The sequence below is a fragment of the Notolabrus celidotus genome, chromosome 17 (genome assembly GCF_009762535.1).
Source record: "Notolabrus celidotus isolate fNotCel1 chromosome 17, fNotCel1.pri, whole genome shotgun sequence".
Lineage (NCBI taxonomy): Eukaryota > Metazoa > Chordata > Actinopteri > Labriformes > Labridae > Notolabrus > Notolabrus celidotus.
The window spans coordinates 24,108,001-24,133,507 of record NC_048288.1 but is presented as its reverse complement, the minus strand read 5'-3'; the positions used below and the strand labels follow the sequence as shown (position 1 = coordinate 24,133,507).

At 38.3% G+C, this 25,507-nt stretch overlaps 1 protein-coding gene across 1 annotated transcript in view; it reads right to left on the bottom strand.

Annotated features, from left to right (window-relative positions):
- The window catches only part of cdh19 (cadherin 19, type 2), a 291,932-nt gene that overhangs the window by 242,566 nt on the left and 23,859 nt on the right, over positions 1–25,507 (bottom strand). The window contains exons 3-4 of the mRNA XM_034706572.1: positions 18,167–18,296; positions 18,008–18,072 (exon numbers count right to left, since the gene is read on the bottom strand). The gene's annotated coding sequence lies outside the window, so the exon portion shown is untranslated. The remainder of the gene's footprint in view (positions 1–18,007; positions 18,073–18,166; positions 18,297–25,507) is intronic.

The window sequence follows — 25,507 nt, the reverse complement described above, 5'->3', positions numbered from 1 at the left end:
AAAGAAAAATAATTGAATTCAATTAAATCTGCTTGTGGTGCTTTATTGTTTGTTGAGTGCACATTATGCTGTTTGGTTGTATTAAGTTTAGTTTATAGATAAGTTCTTTTATTTCCAAGGACTTTTTTATGGTTTGCTTTAAAAAATATGTTGACTCACTGCCACAGGATCAGACCTTTGTGATGCGAACTGGTAAGCAAAACAGAGAGAAAGAAAGAGAGTTTCCAGTGTCTGATGGATGAATCAATTTTGTTTCAATTAGAAGATAACTTAAAGGAATTACTCCAAGATCATTTTTTAAAACAAAAAATGTGATTCCTATATATTTTTAAACTTAACCCCATCTGCCATGAGATCATTCTTGTCCTCAGGGGAAGCCTCTCGTCACAGTTAAGAGTGCTGAGTAGTCAGAAGCCGCCTCCTTTACATCTCTGCTAATCTCAGGGGCGCTGCAGCAAATTAGAATTTAGAATTGATAAATTATAGCGTCCATCCACACGGTGTGCTCCTCTGCCCTCCAATCAATTTAAGTGACTTTCCCCCCACGGTGAGAATAGACTTTTTGTTAAATGACTCCAAGAGGAAAATTATAGCCATAAATTTGAAGCCAACACCAGCTGTTATGAAGATTTATTACTGTAGTTAATGTTAATACCCCACCCAGCCCCGTCGTATCAAACGCTGAGGCCACTGTAGGTCAGCCGGTCAGGTTCTTTCCTCAGCCAGAGTGAAATTAGTCTGACAGTAAAATGGTCAAGAAAAATCAACAGCTTCTATAATAATTGCGGGCTGTCAGGTTTAAGGTGGTTATGTCCTTGGTGAGCCTAGCTGGTAAAGGATTATGTTTACAGCACTGATAGGGTCAGTTTGATTCATCAGCATCACCTGTTTGTCCACTTCATTCCCCCCTTCTGCTCACCCCTCACAATACACATCAACACATAAACATATTTCCACACACACATTATTCCAGTATCTTTAGAATTCATTTGAAACACTGTCTGTAAAAAATACAAAATGTAACTCCAGTTTGTGACACCAAACCTAAAAAAAGCCACTTTCACAACAAAGGACATTACAAGCAACTTCCACATTGTTACCATGTGGGTGACCAACATTTAGTGGAGTTGAATCTGAGGTTGAGTTATTACTTGTCATGGTTTCTCCTCTTTGTTTTAAGGCGTTTTTCGACCGCAGGAACTTTACCCCAGAACTAGGGACTTTACCCCTGAACTAAATGCGTTTCGACCGCAGGAACCAGGGTCTAAATTTAGTTCAGGGGGTAGTTAATCTCCCCCTGAAAAGCCCCTGCTTTGGGGGTAGTACTTTTCAAAGGTCCTAGGACTTTCGGTTGAACTTTACAGTGTTTGTGGAGTTTACACAGTTGTTGAAACACAGAGGGAGTTCCTGGGAATGCAGACTAGTTTAGTTATTCATTAAGATTTCAAAATATTATTTAAAACAATTTTTTTTTCTCCATATGTCACTGGCCTGATTTGCATAATCTACCCGGGACTTCAGCCCGCGGTCGAAATGCAGACAACAATGGGGGCAGAGGAACCTTTTAGTTCCGGGGAAAGTAGTTCTTGGGGCTAAAAGAGCCTGGAACTCTTGGTCGAAATGCCCCTATTAGAAACTTACTACTCACATTTACCTGGCAGTGCTATCAAAAACTTAGTTATGCTAATCATAACTCTGGACACACCACTGGGGTTGCATCCCCCAGTTTGGGAATCAGTGATGGTGCCACAGCCTGCTGATAGATGGAAAGGAAACTCGTATCAGGTTATGATTTGAAGTGCAGAATCTGTAGCCAGAGAAAAAGATTTTGGGATCTGAAGTGTTCTGGTTATAAATATTACTGACAGCTAAGTTACAAAACTGTATCATTCCCAGAAATAAACACTATATAATATCATTATGCCTCCACCTGCATCTCTTTCTGCATGGCACAGGATTCAGTTCTTTGGTGGTGTGCTTGTGGCTGAGCAGTGTGGAGAGATGATCCCCCTTTTATTCTGTTGTGTATTAAACAACAACAAAAAGGGGGAAAAAGGAAACCAGCTCAGCCAGCCCATACCGTTCACGTACAAAAACTGGCTCATAGAGCTGAGTCATTCACAGCCAACACATCACTGTTTGGTACAAATATTTACCCGTTTTGACAAAATAGACCTCTGAAATGTACCCGCCAAAATCTACCCACATTTGGCACTTGTTACAGATATCATTTTTTTCTGACCCTAGCTGACTCCAAAAGAAAAAAGTGTAGGATTCATGTTATTGGTGTTATTATTCTAATTATTGGTATTCTATTATTCTTGAGCATGTGGCTCCATCTCTCTGAAACAGTCTTCCGCCCCAAATGCTGTGCTGATTCAACTGAGACTTTTAAAAAGCACCTTAAGACACATTTCTTTGTTATGGCTTTCAACCTTCAGTTGTAATTTGATGTCATTCTGTCTGTCATTGATTCTCTGTAAAGCACTTTGTGACTATGTCTGTGAAAGGTGCTATACTAAATAAAGTTTACTTACTTACTTAGTGATACCAGTATTTGAACTGGAAGAGTTGGAGAGCTCTATTATTTTCAGGGTTGTCAATGTTAAGGTGTGAATCATGATGCACATATGGTTTGAAATTAATACCGACCTTTCCTTGGTTTTAGTGTACTTTGGACTGTGTGTAAACTTTCTTAAAGTCCTAATAAAGTAAAATAAATTGTATTTGTTGTGTTGGTTTCCCATATTTTACCAAAAATGTACCTGAGAGAAGTGGTAGTATGTTGAGTCTAGTAATCGTTAATGTTTGTGTGTTTTAAATACAAAAGTCGCAGGTTTATTATCAGGACCTCTGGGGTTCTTGCACACTCATGCATGAGGAGCAAATTATCTTGTTTTAAATATGTCTTGTCTTTTGAAATTAATCTTCTCGTGAAGTCTGATTTTATCATCTACAGATTTAGAAAAGTAATGAAATGATGTTTGGCGATGTATTGTAGCTGCCATCGCCCTGCTTTATTAACTTTGCTTATTTGTACAGTTCTTAAGAGCACACTGCAGCCTCACACTCGCACATCAAGAGCCTCTGCTGCCATGGCAACCACCAAATTCTCTTGTGCTTATTGATTTAAATGCCACCCCCATGGAAACCCGATGACATTTATGTTATTTATTGGATTAGATAAACTACTGTTTATTTCATATTTCGTCTGCAGAGTGGTTCAGAAGCTGAGAGACTAATGTTGCCCAAAAAAGAGGGAGGACGAGTTTCCTCTGTGACGCTCGCAGTTTGCCGACCAGCAGACCGCAAAACTTGTAGTGGATGTTTGCTTCACAGCGCGGCTCAATAAGGATTGTCCCAAACAAATTGAATGTCAGAGATGGATCCGAAACAGCTGACATAGTTTAAAAGGGTGTGTGCAGAGGATCACGATCAGATTCTCAAAGGATGTTCAGTATTGAACTCCAGGTAAGGAAGAAGTGAGAGAGAATTAAAGACTATTCTAAGAGGGATATATTTCTTTCATATGTTAGTAATACTCAAAGGGTGAACAATTACACATCCTTTAATCCATAAAAATGGAGTACGACAGCTGTATTGATTCTTAAGGCAAATATATATATTTTATTGTTTTGCAGCTGTTCATTCATATTCCTTAACTACACTTATACAGGACCTTAAAATACCCACAGAAAGGGAAAATAATTCATAAAGCTCCCATATGAATATTCAGCTGATAAGTAAATAATTTCCTCATTAATATTAACATTTTTCTGCTTCTTTATCTTTGAATTGTGGTTTTATTATCAGCTACTTGACTCTGAATTTGTTGTTTCAAACTAGCCAGGTTTTAAAGAGGCTCAACTTATGTTTGAGGCTATTCCAAAATGTGTTCTGTACGGAAGAGGATTAGGCCCACTGAAAAACAAAAACGTTTTGGACAGTAATTAATTTTTTTTAATTAAAAAAAATAGGTGCAATTATTTTTTTAAATTTCCCGATCAAAGTCAGTTTTTTTTTTTCCAAAGGACACCTTTAAAAAATAGTTTTTGCTCACCCACCCTAATCTTCTGTTGTTTTGTTTTGTTGTTTTATAGCTTTTAATTTGATTGGTCCATGCATACTCACATTTATATCTCCAAAGAACCTTGCACGCCCAAATGTCTTGACTTTGGCGCCCCCTGTGGACAAAGCTGTGCCTCGGTTTTCTTCACTGTTTCTGCCAAGTATATGTGCAAGTAGTGTTTTTTTCATACAAAGGACTCATCCTGATTTCTTTTAACAGACATATATATTACTCTTCCAGTATCTGAGTTGTAAAATGCTCGTTTGACACCAACCCCACATCAGTGGTCCTGTCAGCTTTTGTACGCTATGAAGAAACATCAGATTAAATTTCAGTTTGTTTCAGAACCACACAGTAAATGGTAAACGGACAGTATTTATAAAGCCCCTTCTATAGTTTTTCTGACCACTCAAAGCCCTTTTACATTTCACGTCACATTCACCCATTCACACCACATTCATACACTGATAGCAGAGGATGCTCTCTCTGCTGTTCACCACAACAGCACTGAATGCACAGGCTGCTAAATAAGAAAATACAAGCATGTCGTAGGCACCCAACAAGCTTACAAGCCAGGTGAAAATATCGATACAGCAATACTGAAATTTTAAAATGAGAGAAAAGCTTGTGAACAGACTCTTTAGAGAGCCAGTCAGAGCCAGAAACCAGAAAGAAAGTTATGTTGTTTCGCCAACTATTAAGGAAAGTCCTCAAAAGGTAACTTTTAGGTTTGGTGACTAAAACAGATCAGTAGGAGGAGGCCTTATAAAGCATATTCTTAGGCTTAATATAACCAAAACAGGCGATTTATGTAAAAAAAACATCTTCTGTAATTACACCAGGGATAGGAGTACAAGCGTTGTCATGCTCCAGGCTATAAACATGTTTAATTCTGCTGCAATAACAAGCTTTTAGTATGGAAGATATACTGAAGTGAACAACCAAACAACAGCAGTTTTCTGCATTGGCTACATTTTTAATAATAACATTGTTTTTTAGAAGGTTATTTTTATTGTCCTTAAATGCAGTTATATCCTCAAAAGACCTCTACAGACCTACAAAAAGGGAAAGGAAATGAAAACAGGAAATGCAAATGACACCCCCCAACCTTCAACCCTCGCTGAGAAAGGGAAAAAAAAATCCTTAACAACTTCCAATCAGCAAAACAAAGTGAAACAATTAGCCGGCTCCTCCGCAGTGGGCTTTAATAACACCTCTTAAGCAGCATGCTCCTCTTATTGCTTACAAGGCGATGAGGGGATATTATTGAGATTTGGTTTAAAACGGCGCTCCAAGTGGGCTCTTGTCATTATACGAACTCCAAGACATTTCATCCTGGCACACCGAGCAGTCAAGACGGAGCTAGGAGCAGCGGTGCTGAGGCCTAATTGAACTCTCTGTGATTCCCTCTCAAGGGCTATTCTCAGTGCTCATTATCTTAGCCCCCGTCCCCGTAAAGACCAGATGACTTCGCTCTGACTTTGAACCTCCCACTCCAAACAGGTCACTCCAGCTCCCTTTGTCCTTTCATCTTCCCTTTGGCTTTTATAAATAAGCGCTTCTCTCCGGAGGCGCAGTTGCATCACCTCAGACAGCTGCCAGCGGTGGCTCCACTTAGAACAAAGAGGAATCCAGGCAACTCTGCTCTAATCACTTTTGTCGTGCTGTGTGCTGACGATGCCAACAGACTAAAAATATAAAGATAGAAATGAGAGAAAATTTCCAGGACACTATTATTCCTCTTTTGTCATTTTTTACAACCGACTGTGTTCTACATTCTGTCACTGAAAAGCCTTTTGTGCATCCACCAGAATATATTGTTTCAACACAAAAACACCCACCAGCCCCGATCAAACAATCATTACTATGTAGCAGTTGGAATCATCATTTACGAGACTTAGACTCATGCACACACATCTTTCTGTTTACTTAATACCAGCAAGAGATCTCAGTGCCTAATGCCGTCCCGTAGATGCTTCGATTTTTTGCAGCCTTTCAGTCATTTTTCAGCTGAAGACGTGAGATTAAAAAATAAAAGCTTTACATCATGGGGTAATTCTGTATCCAGATGGGCTTTAAAACAGACATGTTGTGACTACTAAGTTAAAACTAGAGTATCTAAAGAGAACAAAAGGGTCCTCACAAAAATCACAAACCATAAGAAAGGATGATTAGGGTTCATGAGATTTAAGAAATTGTGATCCCTGTGCGTGATCAGCCAGCTGTGACAACTACTACTATCCATCTCATCACTGTCCTCCCTCTTTCTCTCTTAATCTATGCGATCCCTCTTTCCAACCCCAACTCGGGTGAGGCAGACGTCTGTCTAACATGAGTCTGGTCCTGCTCGAGGTTTCTGCCTGTTAAAGGAAGTTTGTCCTTGCCACTGTAACTTTCTAAATGCTGAAAAGTGCTCTGCTCATGGTGGATTAAGATGAGATCAAACTGAGTCCTGTCAGTAAGATGGGACTGGATCTTGTCCTGTCTTGATGTTGGGTCTAGAGCACGGCCTAGACCTGCTCTGTTTGTAAAAGCGTCATGAGATTAAGTTTGTTGTTATTTGGCGCTATATAAATAAAGACTGATTGATTGATTGAAGAATACAAAATATTTATATTTTATAATTATAGGCATGAAATGCAGGTATATATTGTGTCTAAGTTGCAGAGCAGCCACCCGCCACAAGTCAGGGTTGTAGCGTCAGTGCCAGTACTGTCATAATGCTTTTATGCTCCAATACCTGGATATAAACCAGCTTAGATGACAGATGGCATCTAGTAGTGCGCCGTGGTTTGTCCATACCTTGACCTCAAAAATGGAGATAAAGCTGTGTGAAGGCTGTGGCTGGTGATTAAACTGGCATGTAACCACTTCCCTTGAGCAATGCGCAACAAGCACAGGGATGTGAGAGCTAAAACGCTTAGGGGCCCTAGCTCTGCTAAGGTTAGACAAACTTGGTAAACCAATTTGCTTTGTCTACCTGCACACCCCGTGACCCTGTGTTTAAAGGTGTTAATAAATCATGCTGCTTAGTTTTGACTTTTTTTGAGTTGTTTCTTACATTTAGACTAGGTTGTTATTTAACATTTTAATTCCTGTTTAAAGGACAAGGAAATGAGTCACTTCGGAGTATCACTACTATGTATTAGAGCAAAAGTGGCGTGATATCATACTGCTGTTAGATCAATTATGAGCCAAGTGAATTCAATGCCATTTGTATATCGCCCACTACTTCCAACAGCCTGTGTGAGTTTCTTTAACCCGTTATACAGTCTTTCTTTAACTTCAATGAACAGGTCAAGCTTCTCACTCTCCATCCAAGAAACTGAATAGAAATGTGTTCCTACAGTAAGTCCTGTTTTACAGTAAATGTGAAGCGAATTCTATCCTCTAATTGCATAGCTTAGCCCCAAAGCAGGAAACAGACAGCCTGGCTCAGTTCAGAGACACCCCTGAGCATCTCAAAAATCACACTTAACCCTCAGCATAGAGGTGAATAAAATAAATATGTACACCTGAGATCTTAGTTGATCTTATCCTATAAATCAGTAAATAGTATTTTCTCACAAAAAATCTTGTCTTTCTGTCTTTTGACTTCAAATTATATCACTTGCTGGGAATGCTTCCTGTAGAAAATGGAAAGGCTGTTGCAACTTGTCTCGTCTGACACCTTCCCCGGCAGAGGTTTTTGACATTAAAAATGACTATATAAAAAAAAAAGACTCAATCTTCTTTGTTATAGTCTTGTTTGCTTTTGAGGGTCATATGGAGGCATCAGTATTGATTTCAGTCTGTTTCACAACAAGCTGAAATCTCCTCACAGGAGCTTTAAAAAAGTTATTTTTCAAAGTTCACACACTTCTGTTCCCAACCAGCTTTGATTCTTTAATATTTGGTAACAAGACACAGCTGAAGGAATATGTATTCTTGACAACACAGTACTCCACTTCAGTTGCATCAATGAAATGTGCAGTTTCACAAACAAAGACCTTGGAATAAACTGTTTACCTAATCCAAAAGTTGTGCGAAAACAAGAGGAGCATTTGGAGGACACAGACGTATGCTGAGGCCATGTTTGTGAGTTGGATCTGCTGTTGTTGCTTGTTCATGATGCATGATCTAGATTGGCTACTTAATCTGATAATATTTTCCTGGCCTGTGTTACAGCATTCCACTAAGTTTCATCAAAAAAGGATGAGTAGCTTTTGGATAATCCTGCTGGCAAACAGGCAAACACGACCTCCTTAGTGCAGGTAACAATAAATACCATACATGGGTGGATTAATACATCTGACCTCTGCCTGTTTAGTGGTTTCAAGACCACATCTGAGTATCATGACCCCAGAACCCACTGCTGACTGGACAAAAGTTATGGTGAAAGTGTTGCAGTGGAACTAAAAATATCCCCAAAGTGTATCGCAATTATAAGATATTAATCAATCAATCTTTATTTGTATAGCGCCAAATCACAACAAACTTAACCTCAAGATGCTTTTACAAACACAGCAGGTCTAGACCGTACTCTATTTTTAAGTATTAACAAAGATCCAACATCACAGGGTAAGACTCAGTCTGATCTCATCTTAATCCTCCATGAGCAGAGCACTTTACAGTATTTAGCAAGTTACAACAGCAAGGAAGAACTTCCTTTTAACAGGCAGAAACCTTGCGCAGAACCAGACTCATGTTAGACATCCATCTACCTCAACCAAGTTTGGGTTGGAAAGTGGGATAGAGGAGAATAAGAGAGAGAGAAAGATGATAGTGATGAGACGGATAGTAGTAGTTGTTGCCGCTGGAGTCTGGCAAGTCCACAGCAAAAGACCGTATTTAAAGTCCTAAACATAAGATAAAGGGTCATAGATATGGGTCGATTAATCTAATCATACACTATGGTGGCTTTTTAGTTTATTAATAAGACTTTTAATCGGACGTGTTTTCACTTTATACATCTAAAAAGTGGGTGCATCCATCAACAGGTGCAACCAGATTCCAAGTACAAAATGCAATGGCCTTTTATTACTGCATTACATTAGTTTGCACAGATGCAAGGTACTGCTTTGCACATTGCATGCTTGGAAACAAAGCCAAGTGGACCATGTAGCGGTGCCGCCATTTAACCGCTTCTCTCCCTTATCAGCTCTCAATTATAAATTCAAGGACACTGATTGTGGTTGTCTTTAAAATGATAAAACATAGTGCCGTGTTTGTTTAATTGAAAGGACTCCGGAATTTGACACAATGATTGGCTGGAAGATAAAGGTGGCTCAACTCAGAGCAAAATGGTTGCAGGCAATGTCCATATCTCACGACTATGAAAGTTACTGTCTGCTGAGCTTCAGTATTGTAACTATAGCTAGCTTTCATACCATCATGTTCTAAAAAGATGGTACAAAAAAGAACTAGGTGGTGCGCCAGTGGCCTAGCAGTCTAAGTGCACATACGAACTACGAACATGTAGCTATGTGGCTATGCTAACTAGCGCTAGCACTTATCCATGATAAATAAAAATCATCCACTAGATCTTCAAATCTGCAGACGTGGGGAGTAAAACCGACCTCTGCCAGAAAGGCTGCAGGACCTTTTATGAAGGATTGGTCACAGATTTAGTGTTTCTTGTTGTTTTATTTGTCAGTATGTTGACGTGTGTCTTGGTACACAGCTACAGCTACAGCTACAGCTACAGCTACAGCTACAGCTACAGCTACAGCTACAGCTACAGCTACAGCTACAGCTACAGCTACAGCTACAGCTACGAACATGTAGCTATGTGGCTATGCTAATTAGCGCTAGCACTTATCCATGACAAATAAAAATCATCCACTAGATCTTCAAATCTGCAGACGTGGGGAGTAAAACCGACCTTTGTGTTTATTAAGACAGCCTACAACTAGCATGCCTCCCTCCTAAGCTCCTTGTTAGCACACATTTGTGCAGGTAATGAAAAACGGAGGGGGGATTCAGTATTATTTTATACAGTCTATGGGCTGAACAAGCTCTGAGCTCTGACTCCGTGACAGACCGGATATTGTTGTTACGTAACAAAAACACGGAAGTCTGAAACGGCTCGTTTCAGCACACATTTACAGAAAGGTGTAGAAATCAAAACAGGGGCAGAATGGATTTTTTTCATTCTCGGGGGGTTTGTAGACATGCCAGGGACACATATTTCAGGTAAAGAACCATTAAAAAGTCAATTTTGCATGATATGTCACCTTTAAAAATAACTAGACAGCTGCACAGAAACTGCACTTGGTAGACTTTGCTGAACACAATGGAAATTGACACGAAGGATGACAGCTTCAACGTCTGTTTGATAATTTTGGCTTTACTTGTTAAAACTCGACTTTCCATTTGACTATACGACTTTTACATTCATAGTCAGAATGAAGCATGGAAATATTTTGACCATCAAGGCTAACCACTCTTTTTTTCTTCTTCTGCAAGGCCATAGTTTTTATTTTATCTTCTAGAAGCAGAAACAGTCCATCATGGGCACATCACTTTGTCACCCTAAAAAAGCTTTCCAACCTTCAGCCTTCATACTATCTTTAAAATCCTTCCCTTGGTTTACCTTTGACACCAATGTGGCAGACCAAAGAAACACTCACATGAATCCTTTTTGTAGTTGAAACATGTTTTTGGTAGGGGAGCCGGCCTGTACTGTGTGTGTGTGTGTGTATTGCTGTTTCTCTGCCTCTCGACCTGCATTTAGTGGGATGGACCCCTGAATCCTGTAACCTTGAACACCAATCAGGCCAAACGCTGCTTGATTTATTTTCACTTATTGCAGCACATGGGTCATTTGTTGAAAGTGTAACCTCCTTTTAACTCTGTGACCGCGGCTGTCCTGTAGTTTCTTCTTCAGAACCACAGTGAAGGGCTTCATATCTTCTGCTCTACCAGCACACCCTCCTCGCCCTCTCTGAGACATCAGTAGAGACCAGCACTGCTCCCTCAGCTTTGAAGTTTGTTTCAAAGGTACATCAAAGGCCGCTGCAGCACGGATACATGGATGACACATTTAATTTAGTTAGCGAGCGTTTCATAAATGTACGCTATCAATTAGCTTGTGACGGACATATAGTAAGTAATTACCACTGGGCTATTAATAGCATAAAAGTTGAAGAGGTTCAGTCTTTAGAAAGCTTTACTGACTGGTTGTTACACAGGTATCAGACAGCTAATACAACATGCTAGGAACATGCTACTGCTGTACATTTAACACAATAATAGCTCTAATTTTGATTAGCCGTAATGTTCCCACTCATTACATGAAACCTTTCTGCATTAACAGCAAACTGTCACTCACCTGTCAGCTGTGTCAACACTCACCTCACACACCTACAGATCATAAATACCTTCTCAGCTTCAAAATCCACTGACAGGCAATTATTGTGTTTAAACCTACGTGAAAAGACACTCCAAAGCAGGTCGTGTATTGCAGAAAACGTGCTTAATGTGCTGTGAGGAAGTCAAATGTGTTTGTTTCCTGGCAAAGTGAATTATTTATTAGAACTGCTTTTGAATATGAACAGAAATTTGTAGAAGTTGCTGAGATACGCTCTCCTGCAGATAAACCGTTCAAGACACAGCAGTACTGTAACTGGATTTGAAACAAGATAATACATTAAAGCTAGGGCCCCAAAGTTAAAAACACAAACAAACATGAAATCTACGCGCAGGAGGCGGGCAGAACGGCAGGACGGGATTTGATTGGTTTCATAATTTGGCTCCTGATTGCAGGGATTGGTTGGTGTTTTCCCAGGTTTACTCCATCTGTAGATAGCGGCTTTTTTTCACTCTTTTTTAAGAACACATTATGTATTGATTCCCATCGGGACATAAAGATCATTTTAACCAGTATAACAAAAAGTGTATCTAAATCTGACTACCAACCCCAGCTTTAAGTAACAGGATGGAATGTGAAAGGCAAATGATGGTAAACCTACAGAGAATAATCACCCCAAAGAAGCTTTAATCCGCGTTTTGGGGGTTTGATGCAAGTTCCAGTTCAGTTCTTCAGCTCTTGACTGAACATTTTCGGCTTAAGCGAAAAGGCAGCACTTCAATATAGTTAGCTACTAGCTTGAAACACAACAGAGCTTTAGGGTGATTTGGTGGAGACCAAAAGCAGAGCTGAAATGAGAATATGTATTTGACTTATCAGGTAGACAAAATCATGACTTAGTTAAAGATGAATTTGCTCTTTTATGTGTGAATTAGTAACAACTAAAACCAAAGGGGGCAATTTTGTGGTTTTAAGGGTGAATGGGAAGCTTAACTGGTTCCTCAAAATATCCAAATAATTCAATAAACAGACTGATTATAAGATTGGGCTTTCGGTCGACCCACCAAGAGGAAAAGAGGCCGAGTTGAGGCGGACAGTGTACCTGCCTGTCATTAGAGTCAGCCTGTCTAAAGGAATAAAACTAGGGCTGTCAAAGAATGTGCATCTCCTTATTTCATGTCAAGTTTTGTTATATCTGTAGTTAGTAGATAATAAGCAGCATAATATACAGTAAGCTGGTGGCTATGTGGATAGGAATCTCAACATGATGAGCAGGACCCCTGGTTCAAAGCCTACATAAAAAACAGTGTATAATCCAGTCATATATAACATGACAGTTGGTGTAAGTGAACTGGTCTAACAGGACTGAGGGTTAAAGATTTGAGAATCACTGATTTAGATGACTGAACCGCTTACACTAATACAGCTGCACTGTAATCCTGTTGATCCTAAAGTCAATACCTGCATGGAAAATAAGATTAGGACTAGTATTACTAATGTGTTGTATTCAGCTGAGATTCACTTCCAATTGTTTTTCCAGGAAGTCTGATCTGTGACAACGTTCAAGGGATAAAAAATAATCATCTCTGAGTGGTGCATGAGACCACCATGAAGGCACGATTGAAATGTGATACAGATTGTAGAGGCATCTTATGGTGCTTTTTTCATGTTAATTCTTGACTTAATCTTCTTCATTCCCCAAATCCAATCAGTTACTGGGTAAATATTTTTGTCCTAGTTACTTCAGTCATCATGCATTTGCTATCAGCTATGAAGCACAGTGATTATTTCACCAAAAAACATGTATTTCCTCAATTCTTCTGAACACTTCCTTAAAGGTGTTCTTAAATTAAAAAGACAAGCTTGCAGGGAGATATAGAAAATGACTGTGTGTGTCCTCATAACTGCTATGTCTATGAGGAATGTAGATCTCAGAGAGTCTGATTAAACAAAAGTATGTCTACATCATGGATGCTACTTCTTGGAAAGCTACCATCTCCCTGCTCTTTTCTTTGATCCAATTTAAATGAAGGCTACCCTCAACGAAACGGCCTCTAATTATTTCGTCTTTGGTTCTGAAATGAAAATACCCTCGAGACTGGTGGAGGTCTGCAAAAGCTGCAGCTGAAGCTCTTTTTCTCATTCATGCGTGCTCTGTAAGCCAGCCCTCCACAAACACAGTGACAATGAGAATCAAGAGAATTGGACGCTAGATTAAATCATGCATTCAAGGGAAACACAGGAAGGCCTCGAGTCAATGTGTTATTCTAGTTTTCCCAAGAGTTTATCTGTTGTGGTTCCAAATGACACCTATTGAAAAGTTTAATCTGCTTTCTTTACTGTGTTATAAATTTAAAAAAAACTGGCATTTTTTCTCATCAACACTTCCCACTCAGAGAGACCACAATGGCAGCCTGCCATCTCTCTGCTGCTGGATCATTATATTCATTGCCACAACCCAAGTGGAAGTGTGCAGGGTGGGAATGGCAGACAGAAATATCTCAACCCCTTTTTCTCTAGAGGCCAACTCCAGCCCTGTGATTCTCCCCCCCTCAGATTCAGAGCCCACCTTGACATTTCCAGCTAATGACACTGACAGAGGGCACCGGATCTTTCCTGGCTTTGTGCGTGCCATTTCTGTGATTGAACTAATAACGGATTCTTAGATGTAATTGTGCCGGTCAGCTCAGGATAGCTGTCCAAGAACAGACTGTGATGACTTTCTGTCTCCTGTGCTTTCCACAGGGCCTTTTTTTTTTACTTACTTCATATTCCTATTTCTATCACTGTCTGCTAACACATACTTAAATCCAATGTTTGCATTAATTTACATAGTAAAGTCTGCCATTCCAAGTTACATATACTGGCATATGGGATTCAAATGAGATGCTGACTGCATGCTCTCAATGTAGACTTATATGATTAAGTTTTAAAGGTTGTCGCTTTGAAGTAGGGATGTACCAATCCAACTTTTTAAGTCCCAATACAGACACCGCTATCTGGACGTAGGTGTCAACCAATGGCGAAAAGGATACTAAACCAGATCCAATCTGACACGAGACAAACTAATCAGATGGGATGCAAAGCAATGTGATATGAAACAATATGACACAGTCTTAGTACCGGTATTTGTCAATATGTGGATGACACCGGCATGCTTCTCTTACTTTGTGAAACAAAATGAAATAAATACATGTACACTACCAGTCAAAAGTTTTGAAACACCTTCTCATTCAAGGGTTTGTATTTTTTTTAACTATTTGAAACACTGTAGATTAATACCAAAGATATCAACGTATGAAAGAACATATATGGAATTATTTAATTAACAAGAAAGTGTTAAAAAAACAGAATATGTTTTATATTTCAGATTCTGTAAAGTAGCCCCCTTTTTCCTTCATGGCAGCTTTGCACAATCTTGGTATTCTCTCAGTCTGCTTCATGAAGTGGTCTCCTGGAATGGTTTCTAATTAACATGAGCCTTTTCAAGAGTTCATTTGTAGAATGACTTGCCTTCTTAATGTGTTTGAGACCATCAGTTGTGTTGTTCAGAGGTAGGGTTAGTACACAATGGATAGCCCTAGTTTTGATGTCTTCAGTATTAATCTACAATGTTGAAAATAATTAAAATAAATAAAAAACATTGAATGAGAAGATGTGTCTAAACTTTTGACTGGTAGTGTATATCAACTGTATCATTATTATTAATAGAATTATAAATGTGTACCTGCAGCTTTAAACCACTATTTGCAGCAGTGGATTAGTCAGGAATGGTTTGGGTTAGAATGACTATAATAAAAAGGTAAGAGGCTTGTATGATCATTCTTATTTTACATCACTTAACATATACCGAATCTCAAAGAGTCTTTCTCTGTGACATTTTTGCATAAAATGACATGCCTTCTTTGCAGTCAGCGAGGACAAAATGGCTTGAAATGACTGGTGAAAGCTAAAAAGGGAAGTGTAATAACGTGCAAAATGTCTGAAAATGTCGCCATGTAATTATTAAACTACTGAGTCAGACCAGGCTGATGGATCAATTTGGTCCCTTTTTCTGTCCCAATGAAAAGCCTCCCTGTGCTCTCATCATTCTCTGTGATCATAAAAAACATGTTTAATCTTTGTGTGATCAAACAATGGCGGTAATTGAGAACTAACTACCAGAAATCAAATGATCATCACAGATTTTAGCATGCCTTGATCATATAGGTCAGAAAAACAGGACAATTATTATGTTCCATGATTTTAACCAAATTTGATTTCTGCAAAGACATAGTGACAGTGGCATGTTAGAAGAAGAGCTGGCAAGTGGCAGGTGTGTGAATAGAATTTTAAATGAGGTGGCATTTTGGGAAATGCTCTTATCTGCTTTCCTGCCAAGATTCAGATCACAAGATCGATACCTGTCCCATGTCTGTATGATAAATGTGTAGATACAGCCAGCAGCCAGCTGGCTTAACATACAGACTGGAAAAAGAGGGGACTGGCTCTGTTAGAAGATAACAAAATTCCAATTCCAGCACTTCTAAACATAGTCTGACACACAAGTCTGTGTAATACAAATTGTATTTTCTGCACTTAAGTACAGGTACAGATCAAACAAACACGCTATAAAATGTCACTACCTGGCTGTGTGTAACACTTGATTGATTCTAAAAATCTAAAGACAACGAAAATTCATTCTCAACAGCAAAAGTGAAATATCAGACCAATCAGCAGAAATTAGTCCAGCACATTTCACCTCTGCCTGTTGACACTGTGGCGAAAGCGTTCATTTCCATCTCAAGCTGATCTTGAAAGTTTGCATGTACAGATGTGAGAGCAGCCTGAGGAGCTACTGGGCCCCAATCATCTCTGACAGGGAAAAGTGGAGCAGGATTCTGTCCTGCAATCAAGGTAATGACAGCAGAGCTGGGGAGAGCATCTCTTAGGTTATGAAATCCCTATAATGAAACTTATAACATAAGCAGGAGTGATAATAGCAACAATGCTGAACATAAATGACAACTATGTCATCGATGTTTAAGGGTTTGTCAACTGCTAAAGCCCTGAGAAGAAGGAGAATTTAATGAGGACAGAAATGTAAACAGACGTTCCTGCAGAAGTTCACCTTGTCTAACGTCATCTTCAATTGAAATGTGTAGTTTAATGTGAGTTATGACAAATAAGGAGGCTCACGGTTTAACCTGACTATGAATTGAAATGTTCAATTTAATGTTTATGCATCCCTAAAGGCGGCAAGCCAAAATGTGTTGCCATGGAAGTGAAACAACAGAATCAGAGGGACTATTTTTTCAGCAGTTAATATAGACCATATTGAATAAATACATTAATCTGTAAATCATTATTTTGTATCAAGTGGCTTTTTCTCTGCTTTTGGCCTCATGTCCACTTGTAAACAGCGTGTTAGGTCACAGAAAACAGAGGTTTTTTAAAACACCTACCAAGGTAGAGCCATACTTGCGCATGGCAATACACGTACAGTATATTATGCATGTGCCAAGATGACGGTCTACCAGTTTGTTTATGCCTATCTTAAATGAGATCAGGCCAAGAGAATTTCTGGATCATGGAAATATACGGTCTCCCCTTTACATGATACAGTTGTAATCTGAATTTGTGGATGCAGCAGCAAACGTGTTCACAGACAGTTGTATTTAGAAGTGACTTTAGGCCCATGCAGTGATTTCCACTCCAGAGTCATGCCTGTTTTTAATTCAGTGCAACCGAGGACCTGAAGGTCAGAGCCATTAAGTATTTTTTTTTACCTTGCTCTTAAGTAGATAGCAGATTTCTCCAGATTCTCCTAGTGTTGATTAATATTATGTACTGTAGAATCTAAAATCAATGAATTCTTTGCAATCCATTATTTAGAGATTGTTGTACTATTGGCTCACGCAGTTTGCCCCTTCTCATACCCAGTCTTAATACTAACCTGTTGCAAATTAATACAACTAGTTGGAAAATGTTACTTCATGTGTTTTTTTTTTACATTATGCAGCTTTTTCAATGTTTTGTTGTCATTGTCGCAATTTTTGTCAAATGTGTTGCTGGCATCCAATTTTAAATAAGCGTGTAGTTTTTAAAAAACAATCATTTTTCAGTTTCAACATTTTATATGTTTTTTACATTCAATTAATTCCAGGGTTTTCATTATTAAAAAACAATAAAATTCAATTTTCATCAACATTTTACATAGCGTCACAACTTGAAATTGTCGTACTACCATTAAGGATTATTTCCTTAAACTTCAGTCTTTTTTTTATGATTAAAGTTATCTTTGAATTTGCAACTACTTCAAGAAAAAATTTAAGTCATACAAGAATTTTAATTAGTTTTTTTATACTTATTAAATGGAAAGCTTAACTGGTTCCTCAAAATACTCAAATAACCTAATAAACAGATTATACTTTAGTGTTTGAAATTCTGGAGGAATGTGCTTTTATGGAGCAGCTTATATGCATTAATCACTGTATTTTTATATTGTTAACAGAGCGATCCAGGGGAGCAGTGAAGTGTTTTCCAATTTGCACTCTCTCAAGGGGTTATTCTACATAAAGTGCATGAAGCCTGTAAATGTGTCATCTGAACAGCAGGAGATAACTGCTGTGCTTTCTTGGGGTTTTTTTTGAGCCTCTGAAGCCTACCTTTGATTTTCCTCTGCTCTCAGCTTTGCATTGACACCATCTGGCAGGAATAGAGAGCCGGTGAGCTGGGAGAAAAAAGAGGAGGGAGGGGAATCATGGAATGCTCTGCTGTCTGATTAATCATGCTGATCAGTGATGAGGGGTTAGAGGTCTATTAACCTGTTTGGAAACGCCAAAGACTGCCATACTTCTGAGCGTGGGAGGACACAGTGGAGCACCAGCACACAGATGGGGGGGGGGGAGCAAAGAAGGATGGCGCCACATGGAGGCAAACCCAAGAGAGGAACACCTGTTTTGATGATAAAATGAAAAGAGTTAACAAAATATGTTTTGAGCAAACGAAAATATCACAGCAGTGTTCAGAATCTACCTCTGGAGGGTCAGTTGTGAGTACAAAACAGGAAGCAAGGCTAATCCTACGCTTGGCTAATGTGTACTAACATCACAAAAATAGCAGTAGATGTGGTTGGCGTTTCTATTTAAATCATAATGAGCTTGAGATTACAGAGGCAGCACACTATGATAGTGGGTTCTTGTTTTCCTCTCATCTCAAAGCCTTCATTCGCCTGCTTTAGCAAGAGTTAGAAAGCACTAACATTTATATATCCACCACAAAGGACATTTCCAGCACATCCATGTTAATGACAATATTGGATTGTTGATTGATCGACTGTATTCAAACCAAAAAAGAAAAACTGTAAGAAAAAAGTTAAAGAGTTGAGGTTTCTCTGCTGTAAAATCTCTGCATGAGGGAGAACGTCACAGCCATCACTACAGGAGGAAACTAGTTTCTTTTTTCATGTTTCAGTTTGATTCTCTTGAATACGTGAGAGTGCTGCTTTTGTGACCACTACCATTTATCAAAGCTACAGTCTGAGTGGAACATGGAAGCTGCAGTGCTTTTTCCGTTCTTTGGATGGAGAAAAACACAGCATATACAGTGGGGGAGTTCTCCTTCAGACTGGCATGGATTTCTTTCATGGGGATATGTGAAGGAGTACTTGTGTGGGGATTTGAAAAACATACAAAACTTGGAAATGTAAAAGAGGATTGGCAGAAGGAAGCTAATGTAACTTTAAATCTGATATCTCTCTAGTCACTCAGTGTGGATTAAACCAAAAAATTGCCTCTTAGGAAAAAAATCCACCTCCCAGCACAACGCCAGTGGTATCCTTGCAATATGAAAAAGCTCAATATTTGTTAGCAGTCCTCTCCTGCAGCCAGGACCCAGATTACAACGGTTCCTGAAGTCCAAAGCCTTCATGCAATAACCTGGAAATTTCATCAAGTTAAGGTTTTTTCTTTGTGTATCAAGGATCATAAAAGACTCAGCCTTTGGCTCTGTATGTCCACTAACAGTGCAAATTAAACAACCACATCTGGGGTGGTCTGCGTTTCCTTGAAGGAATATAGGGAACTAAGTACAGCGCTGGTGCCTGCTTTTGTGAACTGAAGCCTCACAACACCTGCATTAGCACTAAATAGCATGTGACATTGTATATTGATAATAAAATGCTGAGTCATATCTTGCTATTTAGCCAACACTGGAAATGAAAAGCTTAATAGCATACTAGCTTACTAGCTGTGTTTATGACTCATATAAAGGAGCACAAACAACTATTTGTAGGTAAGAATGTTGTTAGCTTCAGTTAGATAACTTGCTTGGATACGCTGAAGGCAAAAATGAAAAACAAGGGAAGTAGACCTAAAGAAACTACTTCTGAGGGGAGGGCACTTTTCTGAGTGGAAGACCCCTCTTATAACCCCAATAGTTGGACACACAACATGACATGGCTTCTGATGACTGGTTACCCTAAACTCACATGTGGACTGGAAACAACATTTAACTTTATCTTATATTATCTGTGAACATATCTGTTCATTGTCTATTTAGATTAAATTCAATGTTTGCTTGCTTTTTTTTGCTTTTCTTTTCTATTATTTTTCCATTTTGCTTTTTATTTTAACATTTAATTTGTATCTACATATTTACTTTATTTAATTTATATTAGTTTTGTGATTTTAATTTGTTTTACTATTTTGTTATGCAGTCAATTTTCTATGTTTGTATTGGATGTAGCGCTTTTGGGTGGGGGGTATTGTGCACAGTTTTGTGTATTGTAATTTTCTTTGTTTAAACTCAATGAAAAGTTGTTAAAAAAAAAATAAAAAATACAAAGGAAGTTGGAATTTATCTATGTATAGCACAGTTGCCAGCTTTTGTGAACTGAAGCCTTGTAACACTCATTAACAACAATTAGCATGACACATTGTATATTTATGACACAATGCAGAGTCATGGGCACATAGCTTGATTTTTAGCTAACACTTTAAATTAAGTGTTCAATAGCAGGCTAACTGTGTCTATATCTTATAAAAGTATGCAAACAGCTAGCTATTATGAGTTAGCAATTGAAGGTAGGAATAACATTAGCTTCAGCTAGCTAACAAAAGGTAAAAATTAGTCACGAGGGAAGTTGGGTTCCATCCACAGAAACAAGATAAAGTGTAGAGATTAGACTTTGAGATTAAGGGCGCAAAGATTAGCAAACAAGCTAGACAGCAAGCTAGCTAAATAACTAAAATGGCGGGAGTAAGAGCAATAGCATGTTACATTTTATGGGTATTTGTAATGGTTTGGCAATTTTCTTGTGGGCATGAATATGTGAAAATATTGTAATATTTAATATGACAGTTAAGATGGATCTATTAACACTGCAAACTCTGTGACTTCCTGATTTCACTCCCTCTGTTCCCATCCTTAATTTGTGTGGGGAGATTTCCATGTCCCTCAGGTAATTCAAACAAAGTTCCCTTCCCTGGCTGAATAATTTAGTTCAAACAGTCCAAATTGGAAAGCTGATCATAACATACTCTAAATGCACCAGCCCCCTCACCAGTCTCCTCCTCTGTCTGCTTCTTTTCTGTCACTGTCTGTGTGTGGGTGCGTCATGGGCTGGAAATACAGACAGCACAGATGACAGATCTTTCAGGAAGGATGAGCAGTTTTTTAAAATACACCTCTAAAGCTCAGTCTGAGTAGTTGAGCGCAGAACAGTCACTGCTGTCTTCATGCATAATTTCATCTCTACTTCCAGTAGCATACTTCACATTCAACCTGCCATCAAATACAATATGCACAGAGCATTATTCAGATGGCTGCCTCCAATCAATAGCCTTTATACTTGTGTTGATGCGCACTGTGGGGATATTGAATGCATACTCTGTAGACTATGCCTTTCTGGGGTATCTTTTGCATTGAAATTGAAGGAATTTCCTCAGTCAGCTACATCCCTCTAGATTAGGACATTGGGGGAAACATGTTCACAATACTGCAAGGTTATTACCAGACCAATACATGTATGCTTACACTAGTGCTGTAGGTCTTTCAGTAACGCAATGTGTATTTGTAACTATAAAAAAAAAGAGTAAAAAATAGAGATACATTATTTAAGGATCTTGTGTCCCTTATAAGTTTTAGCCTTGGTGTCATCTGTTCAGGTTCAGGTTCAGGTTACTTTGTTTGTTCCCTTTAGATAAACTTGTTTTGCAGCCAGTGAGATTTTAGGTCAATACAGAGTTAGAAGACAGATTTGAGACAGAACAAACTAATTAATGTGCAAAACATACAAAAATATCCTGAAACTAATCTAACAATAAAAATGTTAAAATTAAAAGACATGATACCATTATTATTTTATTTTGCTATTTGTCCATGGGTGTTTGTATTATACATATATATATATTTTTCTTGTTTTTTTTGTTTATTTGTCTTGTTTTTGTTTTGTTTTGTTTGTTGTCGAATGGCCTTGTAATGGGTGGCGGGTGGGGAAGGGTGTTAACATTCAGATGTGCCAACTGATGTCTATTCTACTTTTTTATACCTCATGTTGTATGTCACACTGTCTGTCTAAAATGTTGAAAATTTTCTACATTTTAAGTTGGAAAAAAAAATAATAATAATAGACATAATTAAATGATAAAAGTACTAAAGGTTCCATTTAAAAGGCATATCAGAAACAGTCAACCAATAAAAAGCATTTTCTGTTCGGGCTCCTGAACTGTGGAATGACCTGCAGGAGGATATCCAGGAAACTAACATACTGTCGTCTTTTAAATCACATTTGATAACTCACTTTTGTAGACTTGCCTTATATTGCTTTGATGCTTGTTTTAAAACTTATGTTGGATGATAATATGTTTTTAACTGCTGCCTACTGCCTTTTTAAATGTTTGCAAAGTGCTTTGTAATTTGTTTTGAAAGGGCTATATAAATACAGTTACTATTATTGTCATTATTATTATTATTATTATTATTATTATTATTGTTATTATTGTTATTACTAACAGTATCTGAAAAACCTCAAAAGTTATGAGAAGTTGGATGTTTTTATCCCAGTATTGACATGTAAACTTAAGCTTTGAACATTACCTATAGAAAAAATCCTTAATGTAGTACGGTGGAGTGGTGCCCTTTGTTCCAGGGAGTGTGTGTGTGTGTGTGTGTGGAGGGGGGGGGTTATTGTGTATTTAACAAAGAAAATAATTTTAAAAAGAAGTTGGATATTTTGGGGATTTTTTGTCCCGGTTTTTGATTAATCTTGAAGATAAAATCAGACTTAAATGAAATATTAAAAATGAAATATTTTATTATTATTAAATTATTTTTAATTCATCTTAATTAAAATAAAAGTGGCTTTAAATATGTAATTTCACATGTCAGGCAGGAATATAAGAATCTATGAAAGTTTACCTATTTGAACTACATTAGGAACAACATTTTTTTTACTTTTTTATGTTATTCAAATATATTGAGATGATCATTTGGGTAGTCTGAATCTGGTACCATCAACTACATCCAGATGTTTTTGAAATGTTCTTATCCAGACCGCTAACTTCACCAAACACAAGGAAGTACTTCAACTCCAGCAGCAGACTCATCTAGATAATAACCCCAATAACTTGTGTTGTAATTTAAGTAACTAAAACGTTCGGGTTGCAGGGAGAGATGGGTTTAATGGTCCAGTTATTATTTATACTTCCCTGTGGGAGACTTTGTCCTCTAGCATTTAACCCATCCTGACTATTTAAGGGCAAAGTGAAGCCACTGTGCAGCACCGTGGGACCAAGTCTACTTCTGTGGTGAGTGCTTTGGTCAAGGGCAACTTCAGTTCCATTTCTAAACACTAACAGACGCATGCATTTTAATTTGGAAGGAACAGAGATTGTGCACACTCACTACACTAAAAGTCCAGGGCTTCAGTTTGAACACAGGGCCTTTCAGGACATTCAGAATCAGATTTAAATTTAGATTTTGTTCAGTCTGCTTGTGTACAGTTGAAGATAATTACACTGAATACGCAGATTTGAATTTGCATTCATACTGAGTGTGCTTTTGTTTTGTAAATTTAGAGTTTTCCCCTCACTGTGCGAGTGAGATGCTATCACCAGGCTCCCCAAGCAAACTTTCCACTTCTGTTCTTTTGATAAGAAACAAAACACCTCACAACACAAACAGTCTTTATACTGGTTCAGATGAAGAGCGGCTTTTCAGTGACTCATTTGCACACACTGCTATGAATAGACTAGCCTGCCTGTGAACCTACCGCGGCACTGATTTGTTTCTGGGTGTAACAAAAGAAGCCTCTGAATGCAAAAAAATCTATCAATTAAGGGTAAAAGATCCTTCCCAGGTCAATACAACCATGCGGAATAATCACACTCCAGCAGAACAGGCTATTTAGAAATGCCACAGATCTATGAAACAGTGATTTTATCTTTCCTCTGCACATCTGTCCAATCCAAGATTACTGAATCTGTCCAACAATGACACCCCAAGAGACTTTTTTCATCTGGATTGATGCCCAACATTAATTTAAGGCATTAGTTGTATACCTCTTACTTGTTATTCCAATTTTTCAGGACCTCTATATACATTTTTCTTAAGTTTTTGGATGTATATTTTCCCTTTCATGTATCGCCTAGAATTAATTCTTTAATGGTGGTCCACAAACCCCAACGTAAAAATAACATACCACACATTGGGAGTGCTCAAAGGTAGCTCAGAAGCACTAACATAAGAGGAACCTGTCACAAACCCAACATGGTCAATATATCACTCAATGCACTATGTTTCTGGTCCAACCCTGATAGGATGCAGGCCAACAAATCTGGGCTCGGACCAAAGGGGGCTGAATGTTGGATGTGTTATTTATCACTATAACCATAAAAAATAGAGGCAGAGTAGGGAGGAAAAAGAGGAGGTAGAGAGGGAGGAAGGGAGGGAGTCGTCATGTTAGGAGGAAGCCCATATCTCCCTAAGAGTGATTGATGGGGATGAGGAATCGGTCTTGTCATGGTGCAATTACACCAGTCGGACAGGATGTGTTTGAAGGACATAGCAGGAGTACAGACTGGGAGGAGGAAGTGATTCATGCTGCAGGAAAGCGCTGCAAAACAAATGATGATACGGTCCTGACCTTGTAACAGTGACAAGATATCATCTCTCTTGTTAATTTTAAATGATTCTCTGCCTGCAGGGATGTTTTATACTGCAGATTTGTTCATTAAAACTCAGGATGGTCACGGCCACATGTGTCACTGCAGGGAGGGGTTAAGTCTGTTAGTTTAGCCCCTTTTTGCCACAGTAATTTTTCCATGGCATGTCATAAACTGGTGTGTAGTTCTGATTTACAAGAGGAGGAAAATCTAATTTTGTATCTAAAAAGTGCTATGAGGAGTTTTTAATCACTTTTAGGGTTGCAAAGCCATGTTCTACAAGTAGGTTGCCACCTGGTGATATGTTTAATGATGTTTGTGCATTTGTGGTTTCAACATAATCCCTGGATTAAACATGAATTACAGAAAATAAAGATAAATAGTAATGCAACAGCAAAAGCAGTGGTGCAACAGCCTGCTGACAAGCAAACATAAAAAATGGAGGGGCTGGAGATTTTAACTTCAGTTTTTACATTTTTTAAAGCCAGGGAAAGTGATCAAACCCTATTTCAGATTCAGAATAAGTCTAAAGTAATGAATAAACACAATAAAAAAAGTGATCTTTTGTTTGTTGACATCTCGAAAGCTCAACTTTGACATGAATAACCCTTTTAACAGGATGGCAAAAAAAACTCCAACTGCCTCTCTCTTAATCAGACAATCTTCTCCTTCTTTATTTATTTATTTAACCAGGAAAAAGACACATTGAGATTTAAAGGTGACATATGCAAAATCGAATTTGCCGAGGCCGCATCCACTTCCTGAGGGGGCGTGGTCAGAGAGCTTGTTCTCATTTAAAGACACAGACACAGAAAACAGCCTGTTCTGAGCAGGACTGAAAAAAAGAGGGGTTTACAGGCATGCCAAAATCTGATTTCAAAGTGGTTTTCTGAACAATCAACTTTAAAGACATGTTTTGGGGAACTCTTAGACCAATATATTTTGATGAAAAAGAGCTTAATATGTCACCTTTAAAACCTCTTTTTCAAGAGTGACCTGGCC